Source organism: Pseudonaja textilis, chromosome 8 (assembly GCF_049901715.1).
Source record: "Pseudonaja textilis isolate UNSWEBS1 chromosome 8, rPseTex1.2, whole genome shotgun sequence".
NCBI lineage: Eukaryota > Metazoa > Chordata > Lepidosauria > Squamata > Elapidae > Pseudonaja > Pseudonaja textilis.
In genome coordinates, this window is record NC_141997.1 from 7,332,157 (window position 1) to 7,353,759 (window position 21,603).

The window sequence follows — 21,603 nt, forward strand, 5'->3', positions numbered from 1 at the left end:
AATAGTAGACAGTCTAAGGTTAAAGTTTTTGGGGTTTGGGAAGAAACTACAGAGTCGGGTAGAGTATTCCAGACATTGACCACTCTGTTGCTAAAGTCGTATTTCCTGCAGTCAAGCTTGGTGCGGTTAACCTTGAGTTTGTATCTGTTGTGTGTTCTTGTGTTGTTATGGTTGAAGCTGAAGTATTCATTGACAGGTAGGACATTGCAATGTATGATTTTATATACCATGCTTAAATCAGACCCGACGGCGTAATTCAAGGTTTTCTAGTTCTAGAATTTCAAGTCTGGTGGCATAAGGTATTCTACAACGAGTAGAGGAGTGGAGAACTCTTCTTGTGAAATATTTCTGGACTTTCTCAATTGTGCTAATATCAGATACGTAATGTGGGTTCCAGACTGATGAGCTGTATTCGAGTATTGGTCTAGCAAATGTTTTGTATGCTCTAGTTAGTAGTGTGATATTACCAGAGAAAAAGCTACGTAAGATTAGGTTAACAACTCTTAATGCCTTTTTGGCTATGTAGTTGCAGTGGGCACTAGCACTTAGATCATTAGAGGTGAGTATTCCAAGGTCCTTTACAGAGCTTGGATCATCAACAAGATCTTGACTATTCAGCTTGTATTTTATTTTCGGATTTTTTTTTGCCAATATGTAAGACAGAGCATTTATTTGTTGAGATTTGAAGTTGCCATTTGTTTGACCATTCTGATACACAGTCAAGATCTTCTTGAAGGGTAGCAGTATTGTCTGTGGTATTGAACAGCTTTACATCATCAGCGAAAAGCGCATGTTGCTCTTAATATGATGCAATGATCCAAAGAGGCAGTAATAATGCAATGATCCAAAGAGGCAGGGAGTAATAAAGACAGATGATACCCATAAGATATTATCTTTGGCCTTTATAATTCTGCACTCATTTGTTTCATCACAAATCCATGTGAAGGATCTGCACCAGTTGAAAACATTTCCAGAATATGGTCATCCCATAGCATCAGCAGTATTGGAATACTGAGTGATTTACTTCATCTCAGCAGAACAGCTGAAGCCCAGATGCAACTAGGATGGTTGTTTTAGAGACATTGTGATTCTCCCTTTTTACTGCAAAAGTTTGGGACAAGACTTCCTGATGCTCAGCAGCTTTGAAGTATCATCATCAGGGGTAGGCTTCAACATTTTTAGCAAGGGGCTCCCTGCCCTAATGACTGGCTGGCTGGGCGTGGCTGGTTGGGTGTGGCTGGGTGGCATGGCTAGGTGGTCATGTGACTGGTTGGTCATGTGATCAGGTGGATGTGGCCAGGTGGTCATGTGACTGGGTGGATGTGGCCAACTTGACATTGCTTCTTTGCCCTACTTACACTTAGGCAAAAAACCCCAAAAGTACACATATAGACTGGGTGAAATCAGGCTTAGCAGTGACTGTGAGAGGGATCTTGGAGTTTTAGTGGACAACCAGCTAAATATGAGCCAGCAGTGTGCAGAGGTAGCCAAAAAAGCCAATGCAAGTTGCAATAACAGAGGGATACAATCAAGATTAAGCAAGGTACTAATTCCACTCTATAAACTAAAGCCTTTGTAAGACCACACCTAGAGTACTGCATAAAGTTTTGGTCACCACACTATAAAAAGATGTTTTTTAAAAAAACAAGTTTTATTCAGTTTTCACATTTTAACCTCTCTTTTTAGTGAACAGCATGATTACAGGTTTCACATATACATACAAATATGACCATAGCTACATATTCAATTTTTGTATCCAATTTCTTATCTTAACAATGCTTTTATACATTTTCTATGTTAGTTTCATAATTATTATACTTTAGTACTTTTAACTGTCACATTTGTATATTTCATCTTAAATTCTGATTAAAAACACTCCTTCTATAAATTGGTTTCCCCCTTAAAATATCAGTTTAAGTACGCCACCTCTAAGTTACATATTCATTCATTATCTCCCCTTTTAAATCACATTAAAAGTTTAACATTTTATTACCTAAAACATTAAAATTAATAATCCCTTTAAAACTACATAACATATATAAATCAGATTCTGCATGGATTTTCCCCTTTTTAATTTCATAAGATTTATTTACAATTTCAAAAAGGGGACATATTAATCGACTCATTTAATCCTAAACCCTGATGTTAATTCCATTTCAGCTCTCCTCCGATATCATTTCATTTATTTCAATATATTTAATACACATATTCCATTAATTATTCCATTCATATTTAGACAAAAAAGCCTGCATTCCAGTCCTGGAAATATTTAAATATTTTTAATAAACATATTCCATTATTTGTTACAATTATCTCTATACATAAAGGAAAAGAGCATTAGATTCCATTATCAAGAAATAACAGTTCTGTTTTCCATCTTAACAATGTAAATGTCCCTATTTCATAACTATAAATTTATTTATGTTACCCCCCCAGCACCTTGCAGAATCCCTTTTTTAAATATTAATCAACTATTATCTCTATGTCTAATTAAACATTTTCTCAATTTTTTTTTACAATTCCCATGTTTCTTTGTTCCCAAATCCTATTTCTTATCCCTTCTTTCCCCCTGTATTTTTCCCTTTATTCTTTCACTCCAGTTTTTATCCCCCTCTCTATTTTTTGCTTCCTTCCACCCTTCAAATTTCTGCTGATTCTTTTCCCCTTTTTAATTTTCTGGATATTCCCCTCTTTATTTAATTTCTTAAAATCTCCTATATTTATTTCCAACTCTTTTCCTCTTTCTTTCCAGAGTTCTTTGTTCTTGATGATAATTAAAGATGGCCCCTTCTATGATTTGCTCTACCTCCTCTTCTGTCTTTTGTCTTTGTTGTTCATATTCTGCAATCGCATTTTCCATAAATTTTAAAGCAAAGCCCAATGATTCACCTCACTCTTGTAATATTTCTTTCATGCTTCTAAGTTCCATTTTTAATTCCAGAAGAGATATCGCCATTTTACAACTTTCTAGTTAGCAATTTAATCCAAATAGTGTCTTTGAAGTTAATTTCCAACAGTCAGCTTTTATTTTCTTCCCCTCAAGTTTTAATCCTCAGCTAATCCAATGCCAAATCCATGCCAGAATCAACAATTATAATCCAAGGGCAGAATCTTCTGTTTCTTTCTTTGTTTCAATTTTTCATTTTTTCAAAGTTCTTGTTTTATTGTATCAATTTTCCTTACAGTTTTTAAGAAACAGAGTCTTTTAAAAGAAGAACAAGTTAGATTTAAATTAGATGGCATTCTTTGTTATAACAGATCTTCACCCCCTCTTTTCTTTTTTCTTTTCAATTAATCAGAGCTTTTTAAACCACAGTCTTCCAAACAAAAAGATCAAATCCAATTGGTATTAAATTTTCTCTTTAACAATCTATAGTTCAGCTTTATTAGTGCCTATATAGAATCAGAATATACTTATCCAAATTGATTAGATGATTCCTTCTTCCAGCTCTCGGTTCAAAGCCCTGCCGCTGTCAAAAGCAATTCACACCTTTTTCTCTCTCTTTCTCTTTGCCGCTTTAAATCCTTTCTTAAAAATTATTTGAAATGTTAATCCTGGGGGTACCTTCCATTTAATTATATTGTCCCATTCCTCCTGCTGTTTGCTTCTTTCTCTCTCCTGCGCAATCTTATTTTAGCTTAATCTTCCCCTTCAGGGTGGCCATTTTAGACCACTGTTTCAGGTGTCTTTGGGAGGGAGCAATTGCCAAGCCAGGGAGGGGATTTGCGACTCCCCTCTACCTGGCTGACAGTCTCCCCTTCCTCTGTTGCCCCTACGAGGTGGCTTCTGCCCCAAATCTGATTGATCGGGGCTCTCTGACACTGAAGCATGGACCAAAGCCATGCACAGTCACGGTCAGAGGTTTGTTTTCAGGGAAGTTCAAAACTGGAAGCCACTATAAAAAGATGTTGAGACTCTAGAAAAAGTGCAGAGAAGAGCAACTAGGATGATTAGGAGACTGGAGACTAAAACATATGAAGAATGGTTACAGGAACTGGATATAGCTAGTCTAGTGAAGAGAAGGACCAGGGGAGACATGAGACCAGTGGTCCAATATTTGAGGGGCTGTCACAGAGAGGAAGGAGTGGAAGAGGAAAAATATTTGTGAGAAATATTTACTGTGTTTTTTGCTTGTCAAATTTAAAAGGCCATTGGATTCCATAAAGGTTGTGACAGCAATAGAAGTAATTATGTAAACGTAAAGCAGCAGCTAGGCAAACTGCTGAATAGTCTGAATTATACTTTAGAAATTGTGTAATGTATGCTCTGAAATTGAGCAAATGAATGAGACCTAAAGGTAAGCTGTTCTCTACAAAATGCACTCTGAACCTACCGCACTAAGCCTGGCATGAAAAAGCAGAGCAACTTACTAGTTTTGAAGAGGAGTATATGGAATAAAGAAAGAAGATTGACACCAACAGTTTTAGGAGAGTGCATAATTTTGTTTCCCTAGAACATTCCCACGGTAATCAATACTGTATTAGCTGCTCCAAATGTTCTTTTGGCTAAACGCTGAATCCAGGCATACTGGATAGTGGGGTGCTCCCAGGAGGCTGCAGGGAAGCCTTCTTGGAGCCAAAACAGGGCACAGGGGGTGGCACTGGACCTCCTGTGTCCCGTTTTTGGCCTAGAAAGCTTCCCTGGAGCCTCCTGGGAGCAAAAATGGGGCATGGGGGGTGTTCTGTAGCCAGTAAAGAGACTCGCAGGCTGGAGTTGACTTCAGCTCTTTAATAATAAACAGTAACTTCAACTGCAGTCGAACCGCAGAAGCCCTTTTTATAGCAGCTGCTCCATGGCTCGCAACCAATGACATTTAGTTAAACTTCCTGCCGCTATAGGCGGCCAATTAGATACTAACATTACTAACCAATCGTATCGTTGCTTCTGTTAACCAATAGGAACATCGCCCTAGAAGTCTCTATTTAAATACATTACAGGGGGAGCTACTTTTTTGGCCTAGAAAGCCTTCCTGGAGCTTCCTGGAAGCAAAAATGGGATATGGGGGGTGGCATTGGACCCACCTGTGCCCTGTTTTTGGCCTAGAAACCCTCTGTGGAGCTTCCTGGGAGCAAAAATGGAAGGGCAGGTGCAGGACAAAGCAAAAAACTATCTGAAACTTTAAGCGCTTGCTAATATCAATGAAAAACTGGGAACAGAAAAAATAGGAAGCAGGCAATGACATCAATAAATGTAATGTGTTAGCGTTTCATGTTAAATCAGAAGTATTTACATAACTTTCTTCTAACACGGGATGTCAAACCTGCAACATCATGGTGGCCTCATGTGATGTATTGGGACTTTTTTCCCCTTCGCTAAACCGGACATGGGCAAAAACAGTCTGTGCTTCAAAAGACATGATAAATCACAGATAGACTCTCCCTGGTTTGTTTACCATACTCTCTTAGCAAGTTGTTTATGTGGTGAAGCTTCTGGGGTTCCATATTTTTTATGCCACTCAGATGGTACAAGTTTAAGTACCAATGAGAACAAAATATTATAAATACTTCAAAGTGTACTTTAACACTCTCACCACATGATCTCTAAACCATCAGAAGTAGTTTAAGAATGATACGCAGAGGTGGGTTGCTGTGGCTCGCAGGGGCTGATGTGAGCCCCTAGCTAAGACATTGTGGGACTTGGTGAGCCCACAAATCCCACTCCTGGCTGGCTCTGCCCTGCTCCGCTCAACCGCACTATGCCCCCTCCCAAGAGTCCCCACAAGGCCCGTCTGGCTCCCAGGTAAGTGTAGGGAGGCCTTCCGGAGCAAAAATGGGGCATGGAGGAGAGGGTCTATCTGTGGTTTATCATGTCTTTTGAAGCACACATTGTTTTTGGCTTCTTTGAAACATGATAGCAATTGGTTAAAAAGTTGTTGGTTGTAAAACTCCTGGCCCACGGGCCAGATGCGTCACGCCATGCCCATGCCCAGTTTAGTGAAGGGGGAAGAAGTCCCACTACGTCACATGACACCACCATGACAATGCAGGTTTGATACCCTGTGTTAGAAGAAAGTTATACAAATGCTTCAGATTTAACATGAAAAGCTAACACATTACATCTATTGATATCTATACTGCTTTCTATTTTTTCTGTTCCCAGTTTTTCATTGATATTAGCAGGTGCTTAAATTTTTAGATAGTTTTTTGTTTAAGAACACATAAGAAGGGAAGTGAAGTAAACAAAGGGAACATATAGCAGAGGGAAACATTACTAACATGAATACATAACCAAGATTTAATAGATCTTTACCTTAGAACAATACAATCCCAATTGTTTCTTAAATGAAAAAAAACATGCTGATTTACATTAGCTCTTTTAGGATTGTATTATTCAAAAAATAAATAAAGAAAAGAATAAATGGTCTTTCCCTGCAGCCCAATTCTGTTTCAATAATATGGAAGTTGGAGTGGGTGGGAGCTGGAAGATTCACTTCCAGAAGCATCAATCTTGTGCTTGTATATTTCCAACCACTAGAAATTTTAAGAATTGAGAATTCCTTCTCTGTTGCTCTCATTGTTTCTATTCGGCTTTCTCCTGATGGAGAGATGGATGTTTTCCGATTCTTCCTTTTGGCTTATTTCCTTAAGAAAAATTAGGATATTTGCTGTTTTATTTTTTTATCCACATTCTATGGGGCAGGAATTTCAGAGAAGCAGAAAGATGTAACTATCTTGTTCTCGATTTATTCTTATTTATATACACACTCCTAATAGGTTTGGTTTCACTCTGCTATGTACAAAATGAGAGGATTTCAACAAAAGTTATTTCAACATTTTCCCTACAGTAGGAGGGTCATGAATAATTTTCTAATTCTAATCATCACATTCCTGAAACCAGCTAATGCTACAACCAAATAAGCAGAATGCATTCATGCTATTGACATCTTGAAATACATAACTACCTGTGGCCAGCAGACCCACCTGTGAAATTAGTAATCCAGAACATTTGTTGGACTGAAGGTTGCACAGTCTTTGAATAATATGTTGGAGACTACATCAAATGATATAACAAATGGAAAAAGGATACATCTGTATTCGCTCTAAGAGTTTCCCAATTTTTAGTATGCCAGCGTGAAACACTTTTTACAAGGCTAGCAATATACATCATGCCTGTGATTAAAGTCATTTTCTGCCATTATGCCATCAGATTGTTCCCGAGTTTTCTCTTCTGAGAACTTATCCTTTCCAATTCCTCCAATCTCTCCTCAAAGACATGATTTCTGATTCCTTAATCACCTTCATTTATTTCTTTTAACTTATTCTCAAAGTATTAATCCTCAGAATAGAACAGAGTATTTGAGGTGGAGTTTGACCAGGGTAATATTTTTAAAAAAAACCTAATTCTGTTGTCAGCTCTTAACATAGAAAGTGGTTATGAAAAAGTAATTGCAGGCACAATTTATCAGCAGAACTTGTTCTGTAATCCAAGCATTGAATTAGAGGTTTGCTCAAGAAGTTTAGATCTCAACTTGGGACCAAAATACCCAGAGGAGATCTAGGTGGATTGGTACCAGTATCCAGTGCGGGAGACCAAAAAAGACAATTTCATCATGCTAGAGGTGCATTATTTATTAAACTTATAATATACCAAATAGGTTGATAAAGCTTGGGAAAATGTAGAAGGAAAAGGACTTTTGCAAAAGAGACTTGGAGCAACTGCACCCAAATTATTTTAGGTATAAATTGAGATGGAGATTCTGATTATTGCCCTACTAAAACAATTCTTTCCAGAAATCCAAGTGGTTCTTGTTTCTGCAGGGCTTGATATAGGTTAGATTGCAAAGTTACTAAAATATTTTTAAAGGAGAAATAAACAATACTGAAAAAAGAAGTAGTTAAAACATTAATTTCACTATCCTATTAAAAGTAAAAACTGAAATCCATTTCAAATGGAGCTGAACTCCTGGTTAATATCACAAGTACTTCAATTTTAAAGTTCCTGATTAATAAACTATTACAATTCTGATCTAAACATATATAAAAACTGACTTTACTGGAATATATACTCACATATTTACTATGTTTTTAAAAATACATATTTTAAATGGCTTTTTTATTCTAGCTTATCAAAATAGCTTCCTATAGTTTAAGGGAAGAGTACTGTTCTAAACTATCAGATATTGTGCCCTTAAAACTGAGGACAAAATTCTTGTTGCTGGCATTGGTGTCATTTCATTCGCCCACAGATGCAAAACTCGGCATTTAGAATGCTCAGTGCTTAGCAGCAGCAGGAAGAAAAAATAAGGAACATTTTCAAATGAAACTGCAGGAAGAATGTGTGTAGGCAGAGAATAATTACTCAGATTAGAATGTAAGTACACTTCTGTGTACTTAGATTTTTAAAGCAAACTTTCGGTCTAATCTTGCCCTATCCTTAGTAACAATGAAACTTTCCAAGTGAATAAAACCCCACCCTAAATTATCTTATCTTGTATTATGATTGGTTCAAATAGAAGTTTACACTGGATTTGTCATTTATACTCACCTATTGAGTCTCTCCCAAGGACTTGAAATAGATTGATGTTGTTGTTTGATGGTGTTAAAGATATCATCATAAGATGCACGTTGTTCCAATTGCCTTTTGCCTGATGATGATTTTGTCAATGCAAATTGTTGTTCAGCTAATGATCCACATTTTTGGGAGCACATATTATACTGGCACCTATTATTACTTTTGGTACTTTGGGCCTTTGCTTTCTATTCCCATTACTACAATTACTTCTATTGCAAGTCTTTATACTTGGTGATTTTCTCCAGTGCTTTCTCTTCTATTTTGCTGTCTCCAAATACTGCAGTGTCAACTATCCAGATTCTTTTTCCCTATCAACAAGTCTAGGATGTTATGTGGGTTTGTCTGTTTGAATTCTAAAATTCCAGAGCACTTTAGATTTTTCATGTTCTCTTACTTCGTTTATTTTGTGGTTCCCCAATTCTTGCTTGCAGACAAAGGTCATTTCTTGAACATATTCCAATGCACTCAGCCTTTGTTTGTGGTCAGACTGAGTGACCACATGACTTGATTTGTTTCTTTTCAGTGAGCTGGTGTTTATATTTGGTATTACAATATTGGCATCTTTCAATACCTGTGCTGTTTTGTTTTTGAACAAACTTCAAAGCTTCATGATATCTATCTAGTAAAACCAAGGCAGATTTAATTATTTACTAGATTTGTTGGTTCTTGGTTAATATTAGTATGGACAGTACTAGGCTCTGATCAAGATACTGTGTCAGCATTATCCCCAAATCAGCAGTATGACAGATGTTGAAGCAATTCGTGGTGTGTGCGATGTCAACATTTGTGTAAATAAGAGAAGTAGTGTTACATCTTGCTAATTTGTATCTTCCATTGGTGGCCCTGCTACATTTTGTTGCTGAAGAAAGCTCTTCTCAGTTGAAGTCCATGGGCACACTATATCCTTGGTTATGAAATACTTTTGACACCAGGATTTGAATTGTGCCAACAAAGTTATTGGGGAATGGAATTTATAAAATTAATCTGTATTGTTGCTTGGGTTTTATTTTGCAACTATGGATTATGGTGAAAAAAGTAACAGAATTATTGTATATATCTATATGGAAATTAGGAGAAGAGGGAGAGGAATAAAAAGAAAGTAAAAACAGGAAGAAAAAGAAGAAGACATTAACTAAAGTATATATATGAACAGTGGTGGGATTCCATTTTTTTTACTACCGGTTCTATGGGCATGGCTTGGTGGGCATGGCAGGGGAAGGACACTGTAAAATCTCCAGTTAGAGGTGGTATTTGCTGGTTCTCTGAACTGCTCAAAATTTTCACTACCAATCCTCAGAACTGGTCAGAACCTGCGGAATACCACCTCTATATATGAACCTCTCCAGGTGCTGAATTCGATTATATAAATAAAGATAAATGTTAAAATTTATAGTTAACATAATGTTCCTTTTAAAATATCCAGACACAAATATTTATTTTCAATTATAAGCATAATTGAAAGAGCAAACAACAAACACTATAGGCACTGCTTGGAATATAAAACTATTAGGAATCAAATAGAATGGTCATATTCCAACTCATTAGCAAATGAAATGGTTTCCATGTTATGTCCTTAGCTCTGGTTATGAAAAGAAGATCTCCAAGATTCATCATCTCCCGAGCAAAGAATTTAATTTGAATACTTGAAAATATTAAGTGCAAATCAGTCAATTGGGAGACTGCCTGGAACAGAATGAAAAGGATCTATATCAATAAAGGAGAATATTTGCAGGTCAGGGTTGAAATGAGTGGACCTTAGTGCTCTCTGAGTTTCTTGGTTTTCTTGCAGATGTTTCATTACCCAAACTAGGTAACATCATCAGTGTTCGCTCACTAGCACTGATGGTGTTACCTAGTTTGGGTAATGAAACATCTGCAAGAAAACAACCAAGCTCAGAGAGCACCAAGGACCACCAAGGATCTATGGCAACCATCACAGAGGCCTTCTTACGTAAGTTGCCCATCCTTGCTTAAATAAATAAAATATTGTATTTAGATATGTCATATGAATATTCTACTCAATCAAGTTTCTAATAATTCAAGGGCTTCCAACTAGAGAACCTCTTCTATTTGTCATCTTCACTGTATAGTGAATATATTACTTAATAAATGAGCAGAATACCTCTGAGTTTCCTATTATGTTAGTAAGCACCTTTGCTTTGTCCTCACTACATGTTAGTCTGTGTGTAGGTCGACATGCAGCTAAACCCACCTATCCTCCAATAAAATAGATCATGTGGGCAGATCTGAATGGTTTATTGAAAGAACAGGATATGATGAAACTGGGGAAAATAGAAATCCATACAATGAGAACCAAATACAAGATAGGCAGTATTGAGTTACTGCTGAACATAACAATTAATAAATACAAGTAATTTAAATCTCACCAGCGATGCTTTGTGTGTGCAATGTGGGTTTATCCTTGGATGACTATATGCCATAGAATAAGATGGATTCTTCTTTGTGCTTCTGCCTTCTCTAAATGCTAAAAAAATAAAGTCTGGTTCCCAGCATGCTTATGCACTTGTTTTGAGAGTGCTTCTGATGGGTAATGGGGTGGAGTCAGCTTCAAACAATATACTTGGTATTTGTCTCTCCAGCCACTAGATGGGTCTAGAGAGCAACAACAGTATATAAAAGTTATATGCTGGGGCATGACACTCCCTGCCTGGTATCAACTGATACCACTATTTGAGATGGTAGGATTAGGTGAGCTGCCATTGCTTTTTTGCTGATGTGGTTGTCAACAACATGGTGCCACTGCAGTTCCTGATGAGGCTTCTGGGAACTTGACAGTGATCTATGTCTGGAATATAACATCCCATTGCTGGCTTCTTCCTTAGAATTGCTGAGATCATCTGATATATATCGAGCACCATTCTGTTGAACAGATACTGTGGAAGGCATTGCAGAAGACTGGTTCAATTGCTTTTTGAAGCTTGCTGTTGTTTGTGGTGTGGCTGTAGGCTGCTGTGCCATTTAAGCTATGGTGTTGTCCACAGGTTCTGAGGTGTGAATAGCATTGATCAACTCTGGAGACTGTGGCAAGGAGCAGGCTACGGCTCGTTCTTTGTTGTAAGGTAGGTGTCATATCTGTGGTCTGAAGGGAAGAAGGGTCACCCATTTGTCACTATCTTCTTTGACTAATCCCTGCTCTGTCTTTTCTAAAGGGAGTTTGTCCTCAGTAGATGTTGCCACCTGATTGTCTTCCATATTTTGAAAGACTGTGCACCTTAAATGACCTTGGTCACTATCACAGGTGGGGTTGTCACTAAAGGAGCCTAGGAAGGGACAAGGCAAATGGGTAATGTGCAGTGATTCCTTTAAGAGAAATCGACTGTGGCTTGGCTGAAAAATAGAAGGATGTCTATTCTCTAATGTGCTTGTCAGTGTGCTGCTAACAGAGTTTGGTTTGTGCATGCTTCCTAAACAGACATCTCCTACAATGACTCACCCTAGGTCTAATTATTTTTTAGCATAGGGAGCATTGTGAGGACCATTGATCTGAGCTCTCACTTTGTGGACTCTTAAAATATCTCTCCCTAGGGGCAAGATTATCTGAGACAGAGGATCAAGCTCTGGTATCAGATGTGCTATGTGGTTCAAATGTGGGTGATGAATCACTGTATCTATGGTCAGGGATCTGGTTGCATTTGATAAAAGTTGGTAAAGTCAGGCATGTTTTCCCATCTACCGACTCCACTTGGTAACCAGATGCTCTTCTCCCCACTATCTCCACAATTCCTGCACAAGTTTTTAAGGAATACGGAGTGCTGGGGCCTTTGATGCCAAAAGCATCAAAGAAGGTTTAACTGGCTAAAGATCTGTTACTTTGGTCGTGTAGAATAGCATAAAGCTTAATGGTTTTGTCTCTTTGGCTTATTGAGTAGACTCTGACTAAACAGATTTTGAAGTAGGACTTGCTGCCTGTAATCTTTTTGCAGACTTCTGTGCATTTTGTATTGATTTCTGCTGTGGTTGTAGCAGTGTGTTCTTCCTCCCTACCATGCTCACTGCCACTGTAAGTGTGTTGTAAAGTCCATGGTGCCGGCCCTGGGTGCAAAGTTTGTGTTATGGACTGTGCTACCACATTCCTTGCATTTTACACTGACCCTACATTTGCTGACAAACTGAGGGACTGATGAGCAGCACTTGTAGCAAATGTTGTTTGCTTTCAGGAAAGCTTTGCGGTCTTCCATGGACTTCTCCCTGAAGGCTCTGCATATTAGGAGAGGATGTGGCTTCTGGTGTAGAGGACATTGCTTACCAGGATCTCTGATCTCAGTTACTATGTGAGAGGAGCTGGCAGACCTGGGAAGAGAATCTGGAGGAGTCACGTTCGTTTTGCAGACTGCTACTGGAAGCTTGTGAGGATTATGTTCTGAAGGAGCAGCACATGCCAATGTGAAGTAAAAGCTAGGATAATTTCTTGTTTTAGCTTGTTGGCACATGAAGTCCACAAAAAAAAAAAGAATGGGAGAAATGGAACATTGTACTCTCTTTTGCATTTGGAGCTATGTGTGATCTACTGCTCTTGGAAATTATAGGATAACTTTTGTACAATGGAGTTGACACCTCAAGATGTATCAAGGAATGCAAATCCTTGCAAGTCCCCTTCCAGCTTTTCTACTTGAAGTTCCATTAATAAGTCGCCAAGTCCCCTAAGTTTCTGATAGGCTCTTTTAGGTATTTTGGGAAAGTTACCAAGTCTTTTGAAAAGTGTATTTTCTAGTGCTTCTGCTGAGCCATAGCACTCATCAAGTATATCACAGACTGTTTTAAAGCCTGTTTCAGGGTAGTTTATATTAATTGTCTTGATTTGTTTTGCATGCTCAGCAGATTCAATTCCAAGCCATTTAACTATTAAATCTATCTCCTCACTACATGACAAATCTAAGCCCCTGATGGCATTTTGGAAGAAAGATTGGCAGGCTCTATAGCTTTCAGAATCATGATTAAACTTTTTAAGTCCTTCTATAACAAGCTCACATCATGCAAGGAACTTATTGTAGTTTGATTAGCTGATTGTGCATTGCTGTGTTGAAAAGGTGTTGTGTAGTCATACCTTTTAGGAGTCTCTGGTTTCAGCTGGTCCTTTTTATGCTGCTCTGGTGTGAAGGATGATCCTGTAGGATAATTTGCAGATTCAAGGACCTTGGGTGTGGGAGGTCTATTGTTAACCTGTAGTTGGGGGTGGGCTTCAAAAAATTTAGCAACTGGTTCTCTGCCTGGTTGCTGGGTAGACGTGACCATGGTGGGCATGGCCTTGTTGGGCTCCTGCACTACCCTGGCCTGGGAGTAAAAATGGGCCACAGGGGCCCCATTTTCACCCTCCTCGGGCTCTGGAGGCTTTTCTCAAGCCTCTGGGAGGGCAAAAACGGCCTCCCAGAGGCCCAGAGGCTGAAAATGGGCCTATTTTCGGCCTTCTGGAACTTCTGGGAGGCCTGTTTTTTACCCTTCCCGGGCTCTGGAGGCTTTCCTTGAGCCTCCAGGAGGGTGAAAACAGCCTCCCCAGGCTCTGAAGGCCTTCTGGAGGCCAGAAATATGCCCATTTCCAGCCTTCTGGAAATGCCTTGCCTTCTGGCAAGCCGGTCTAGGCTTGTTTTAACAGGCTTTCTGCATTTCTAAGGACGCTTCTTGCCACATTCTTTCAGCTTTTTTCTGAGTCTCTGACTGTGCTCTCTCTCTTTTCCTTTCCATTTCTTGTTCAGCAAAGGCTGCTCGTGCTTTTGCTGCTTCACCCTTTGCACTGGCAATGGGAAGTGCATTACTGTTTGAAAGAATTAGAGACTTGAGACCTTGTCATGTATGAAGATGCCCGGCTCTGTGATATGGTTTCTTCTGAAGGTCGTAACTGTCTAGAGGCTGCTGTATGGCCATACACAGGTAGCTGCATTGGCAGAGTAGCAGGTCTCTGTATAGTCGTTACCCTGGAACCCACTTGCTGGGTAGCTGCTGTTTCACTGTTCTGTCCTCACTGCACATTAGTCTGTATGCAGCTTGACATGCAACTAAACCCACCTGTCCTCCAATAAAACAGACCATGTGTGTGTAGATCTGAATGCTTTATTGAAAGAACAGGATATGGTGGAACTGGGGAAAATACGAATACATACAATGATAATGAAATACAAGATGGACAGTATTGAGTTACTGCTGAACATAACAATCAATAAATACAAGTACACATATTTTTTCAGACTATAAGATGCACCTTGGTTTAGAGGAGGAAAACAAAAAAAAATAGTTTTTTGCCTCCGTGCATCCCGCTTTTGCCCTCCCCAGCATCCAGAAGCACTCTACAGGCCAAAAACGGACCTGTTTTTGACCTCCCAAAGCCTCCATGCATCCCATTTTTGCCCTCTTTGGTGTCCAGAAGCATACTGCAGGCCTAAAATGTGCCTGTTTTTGGCCTCCCAAAGCCTCTAAGTGTTCCATCTCCCCCCCGCTGGCATTCAGGAGCACTCCAGAGGCCTCCATGGCTCCTGTTTTTGGTCTTTCCAATGCCAGGGAAGGCAAAAACGGGATCCACCAAGGCCTCCAGAGGCCAAAAATGGGTGCAGTTTTGGCCTGCAGAGTGCTTCTGGACACCAGGGAGGGCAAAAATGGGATGCACACTTTAGAAGGCAAAAAATAGGCCCGCATTCACTGTATAAGATGTGCAGACATTTCCACCCACTTTTTTTGGGGAGTGCATCTTATACTCCAAAAACCATAGTAATTTAAATCTCACCTGTGATACTCTGTGTGTGGGATGTGGATTTGTCCTTAGATGACCATGTGTGACATATTAAGATGGATTCTTCTTTGTACTTTTGCCTTCTCCAAATGCTAAAGGAAATGGAGTCTGGTTTCCCAGGATTCACTTGTTTTGAAAGTGTGGGCTGATGGGCAATGGGGTGGGGTCAGCTTCAAACAATATACTTGATATTTGTCTCTCCAGCCACTAAATGGGGCTAGTGAGCAACAACGGTATTTAAAAGTTATATGTTGGGGCATGACAACCTCAGAGTTCAAGAATTTATCACAAAAGACACATTAGCAAAAAAAAAAAATCTTGATTCGTTATCAAGAAACCATTTCAGAATTTTTTGTGTTTTTTTTAAAAAATCCTACTCCATTGAATGAATTCCAGTTTTGACTGAGAAAAATAAGCAACTGCTTGAGTTCTCAGCACAGGAGAAACACCTCTTTTCAAAGTATTGTAAGAAAGCTGAAGCAGATACATTAGTTTTCCTGGGCATTGGGATGGGTGCCTATGACAGTCAATTGGAGGGTGGAGAGTAAAAAGAGGTGATTCCCTGAGGGTTTTGTACTAACTTCTCCCCCTCCAGTTGCTTAATATCTTCTCAATGGGTTTTATGTGGAAGAAAATTTCCAGGTTAACCTGATATAATTTTAAATAGGTGCATAATTTATTTATTTTTCTAGCATTTCAGGTATAGAGAAGACTACTAAAGCAAAAATTTACTTTTCTATATATGATCAGTTGCGCAGTCCTGATTACTGTCTTCACATTGGTCACCTTCTATTACATACCCATTCATTTGTTCATCTTCATTTTTAATAGTCAAGGTTGCTTAAGAGAATCAAAGCATGTGTTCCTTCTCTGTTCCCCCACTCTCAGCTTGGTTTAACTTAGTAAATAATGTATCCAGAGTTCACTTAGTTCTTTTAAATGTCACACAGCCATAGACACACATGTGACTTGGAAACTGCAGTAAGCTTTCCTCATGTCCAAATGATAACTCAATGACTCACTCTCTAAATTATACTGGTATTATATATTCCCATTCTCCTCTAAAAGTATAAAGTGTTCCAACATAGAGCCTCAGGATTAACAAAGTTTCCCCCAAAATGGAAACAATATTCGCCACCTTGTACAGCCAAGAGACTCAATGTGTTTGCATGTTAGGAGTTTGAAAAGAACGCATGTTATAAAGCAGATATGATGTCCTATTTAAGGTGTGCTTAACAGCTGATCCAGTAACCAAGGGCAAAAGTCAACACAACAAAATGATGGAACAGTTTAAGTTTCATTCACAGAATTCCAAGTAGAGGGTTGATCAACAGGAAAAATGTGATTTCAAAAGCAAAGTCCAAGAGCAGTCTAGGCATCAAGGTCGATAATCAGACTGGATCAGAAAAGAAGCAGAAACAAGTTTTCTAACAGAATCCAAAGTCAGCCCAGGAATCAAAAGTGAGGATCAGTGACATGATAGAGTCAAGAATACCACAAGGTCAAGAGCTTTTAACAGAACATTTCTCTTACACTGACAATTCAGAAAGGGGGTCTTATAAGGTTAGCACAAGTGGGACTCTAATTATGCTCCAGCTGCCAGCTATCAATTGTTTCAAGAGAAATTATGACTTGCAAAACCTAACTTCTCAAGTCTATGGAGATTCTCAGTCATCCAGGTCATGTTTGTCTCAAAGGCGCTTTTCTTAAGAGGCAACTGGACTTTCTTGTTTTTCTTTGGATACATTTTGCTTCTCATCCTAGAAGCTTCTTCAGCTCTGACTGGATGGTGAGGAATGGAAGGATTTATATTCCTTGCAGATAGCTGGTCATTTGCATTCTCTTAGGCAGTTGTTGAGGCCACTTGGAGGTTTATCTGCATCCTCAGGGTCACCTGAGTAGTGCAAATGGGTGTGGAACTTTCCTGGGGGTGCCGAAAGGACAGTGTTGTAGGCTGAAGATAGATAAGGTTGTATCCCTCTGCATCTGTTGAGAGAGGGCTGTTCAAAATTTTGACATAGGTGCCCTCTTTGACCCCTTTCAAACCAATGATCCTCTCTGTCCAAAGTGTGGACTTTGCTGCCTTCAAAAGAGCGGCCTTTGTCTTTTAAATGAAGATGGTCTAAATCTATTCTAGAATCTATTAGAATCTATTCTAAATAGCTGGACATAACTGAAACTGGAGACGAATAATACCTGAAGAAACACTGATTGTCCACTTATTCTACAGAGATACATTGTAAATTGTATTACCAATTTTGTCTCCCAAAATACCCAATTTTGAGCCCATATCAAACAAGGGCTTTCTGAAGTGTTTTTTTTTTTTTGCGGTGGGGGGGGGATAAATGTCAGCCAAAGTTTACAGTGCATTAAACCAATCTTGCAGTGGGATTGGGGATATGAAGGTTTTCAGTGAATAAATTTAATGTGACTTATAACAAGCAACAATGATCAGAGGAAGCAACATATATATAGAAATGGTATAATTTCAATTGCATGGTAGGGCCAACATTTTGCCTCTTATACTCACTCTACAAACACCTTTATCTGAATGAAAGAGACCCATTTGAATGTTAAACTGAACTATGTTACTTTCAATCTATTCTTCTAAGCTAGCCAGACATGTTTAATTTTATTTTCATCTTTTCACATATTAGCTCTTTCACCCAATATGATGTCTTCCATAAGCATTCTCTCCTTCCATAAGCATTCTCTCCACAAAAACAGTGAAGAGTATAGGACGCAGGACTAATCTTTGTGGACATCTCCTCCAAACTCCTACTTAGCATGATGAAGAATTCCTTTGAGGATGCTCTGAGGCAGCTAGGTATACTCTTAATTGACAGACCATCTAGACTACACTTAAGAGTGTCCTGAGGTTCTTTGTCAATACTATAGTTTGCTCTCAGAATCTGTTAGGAAAATTACCCAGTCAAACATAAGGTAAGATTAGTATTTTTTAGTATTTATTTGATTTGTCAATCACTTACAAGATACAGGTATAAGAATAAACATAGTTTTGAATACATGAGATAGATACTTATAAGAAAAAAAAAAAAAGGACAGGGACGGTAGGCACGATTGGTGCGCTTATGCATGCCCCCTACAGGCCTCTTAGGAGGGGATGAGGTCAATAGTAGACAGTCTAAGGTTACAGTTTTTGGGGTTTGGGGAAGAAATCATAGAGCCAGGTAGAGTATTCCAAACATTGACCACTCTGTTGCTGAAGTCATATTTTCTGCAGTAAAGTTTGGTGCGGTTAACCTTGAGTTTGTATCTATTGTTTGCTCTTGTATTGTTATGATTGAAGCTGAAGTATTCATTTGCAGGTAGGACATTGCAATGTATGATTTTATATACTATATTTAGAATGGACTGGAGGTGGCATAGTTCTAGGTTTTCTAGGTCTAGAGTTTCAAGTCTGGTGGCATAAGGCATTCTGCAATGAGTAGAGAAGTAGAGAACTCTTCTTGTGAAATATTTCTGGACTTTTTCAATTCTGTTAATATCAGATACATGATGTAACTATGCCGCCTCCTTTGGGGGGAATCCTCTGATGAATCCTCCTTTGGGGTTCTCCCAAAGGATCTACCCCAAAGGAGGATTCATCAGAGGATTCACCCCAAAGGAGGGGAGTGCATTTAAGGGGGGGGGAATCCTCCTTTGGGGTGGATCCTTTGGGAGAACCCCAAAGGAGGATTCATCAGAAGATTCACCCTGTTGAGGTAATTCCCCGTTAGGAGAATGAGCACACACAGGGAGACATAGTGAGAGTAGTGAAGAATAACACACAACTAGCACACAGCTACACTGTACAGTAAAATGTAGGATTTTACTTCCAATAAACATTTAAGCAAAGTCCAAACAAGCAGTCCAAGTCATTCACAGTTAAAGCAGTCAGTTTTCAGTCCAGGGATAATACAAATAACAAAGTCCAGTATCAAAAACAGTCCAGTAACAGACTTACATCAAATCTAAGACTAACAGTGATCAGTAAACAATCAATGCAGGAACGACAACACTCTCCAGAAAAGGACAGGAACTAAACAACCCAGGTTTCTGGCTCCATCTTATGGCCATTTGAGGAACCACACCCAATTACAGTTTTAGCATTGTCTTAAAGAGACAGTATTAAAATGTCTATCCTGGTTTTTATATTTTCCAACCCAACTATTAGGTGATTTACATTCCTAACACACCTCAAGGAGGGGAGTGCATTTAAGGGGGTGAATCCTCCTTTGGGCTGGATCCTTTGGGAGAATCTTCTGGGAAGCTTGGTGCTAAAGGTCTGTAGGATGATTCCTTTTCTCTTCTGTTTGTATTGCCTCTGCTTGAAGGGCAAAGTGGATAGATGGTTCCCTTTTTAAAACTACCAGGAGGGATGGGGAGGAAGCTGCCTGGCCAATCTGTATTCTTAGGGAACCGATGGAGGGAATGAGAGTAAAGAAAACTTAAAGAGGGGGAGAAGGTACACTGGGGGGTTTCGGGTGGCTGGAGCAAAAGGAGAGCGCCTGACCATACAAGCAATGAGACCATGACCCGAAGCTCTGGGGTGGGAAGCAAAGTGAGGTGTGGGGAGGAGAGGAGAGAAATGATCGCATCACCCTCCCTCCGCCACTTCCACCCATCCAACCCCAAAAGACTCACTGACTTGCAGGACCTTGTTGACACAGCTGCCGTCAATCAAAACGATGCCCCTGCAGGAGGGCAGGCAGTTCTTGTTGGCAGCGGGGTCTGCCTCACCGCTGCTCCTGTTGTTGGAGACAGTGCTGGTGAGAGAGGCACCAGCGCCGGCAGGAACCGTGGAAGCTATGGCTTCCCCACCCGTCCACCTAGCTCAGGGATTGGAAACCCATGGCTCTGGAACCACATGCGGCTCTTTCGGTCCTCTGCTGCGGCTTCCTGTTGGCTCATCCCACCACTTCCTGTTAGCTAATCCCATTCTCCACCCCTCGCAGACACTCTTCACCTGGCTTGAGAAAGGCACTGTTTTCACTGTTTTCAAGGAGAGTAAGGGACCTTCAGAAGCAATATCATTTTTTGACTACAATGTTGATTAAATACAATGTAAACTTTAGGTGGCTGATACATGAAGGAATATTAGTTATTTGGCAAAAAAAGACATAGATTGGATTATATTGGACAAAGCAATAGAATTTCATGATCACCACTTTAACACGGAAGAGGAACAAGAAATGAGAGGAGAAATAGTGCATAAAGGCCATACAAGTGAAGCAATGCAAGAAGAGATAAAGATGCTATCAGTTAATATAAATGAACTGAATTCCCTTATGAAAAGAAAAGAAGTATTTACAAATCTACAAAGATTAAGATTAGACATAATATTACTTCAAGAAATACATGTTAAAAACATCATAATAAATTATTGGAGTATCCTAAATTGGGAAAATTATTCTGCTTGCTATTGCAACAAAAAAGAAGAGGGGCGGCATTATATATCAAAGAAACAATAAGTGCCAATCAAATTTTTAAAGATGAAGAAGGGAGAATTTTGATGGTGGAAGTGACCTTAAACCAAAAACAGATACTCTTAGTTGCTATCTATGCACCAAACAATGGACAAGAATGCAAGATGCATTGAGCTTGTCAATGCTAGGGGTATATAATGAAGTTTTATTAGAAGCCAAGGTACCACATACATGGACAGAAACTAATATTATTTTAATCCTAAAAGAAGACTCAGACTTAACACAAAAAAAGAATTACAGACCAATATCCTTATTCAATGCAGATTACAAAATATTTGCTTCAATAATTTCTGAAAGATTAAAAAGATTTTTGATCAAATTTATATATCCTGATCAAAATGGGTTTTTATCTAAAAGGCAAATTAGAAACAATGTGAGAATAATTTTAGATACACGGAAGTATTATGAAGTACATAGTAAAAAACAACTAGCATTAATCTTTTTGGATGCTCAGAAAGCATTTGATAATATAAATTGATAATATATGTTGCAACAATTAAAATGCATGGATTTTGGCAAAACATCTATAAATATGATTAAGATTATTTACATACACCAGACAGGTAAATTATAGTGAATGGAGATGTGCCAGAAAAATTTTACATTAAAAAAAGGCATGAGACAAGGATTGATAGGGAAAATTGAGGAATATGGAGAAGTTGCAGGATTGAAAATTAAACAAAGAAAAAACTAAAATAATAGGAATAAATCTTACAAACAGAGAAAGGAACTGACGGAGAAAATAGATCTTCAGATAGTAAAGAAAGTAAAATATTTAACATCTATTTAAAAGCAAGATGTGCAACAATTAAAGGTGATAATTATACAAAATTAATGCAACATAGTAAGTCAGATTTGGAGAA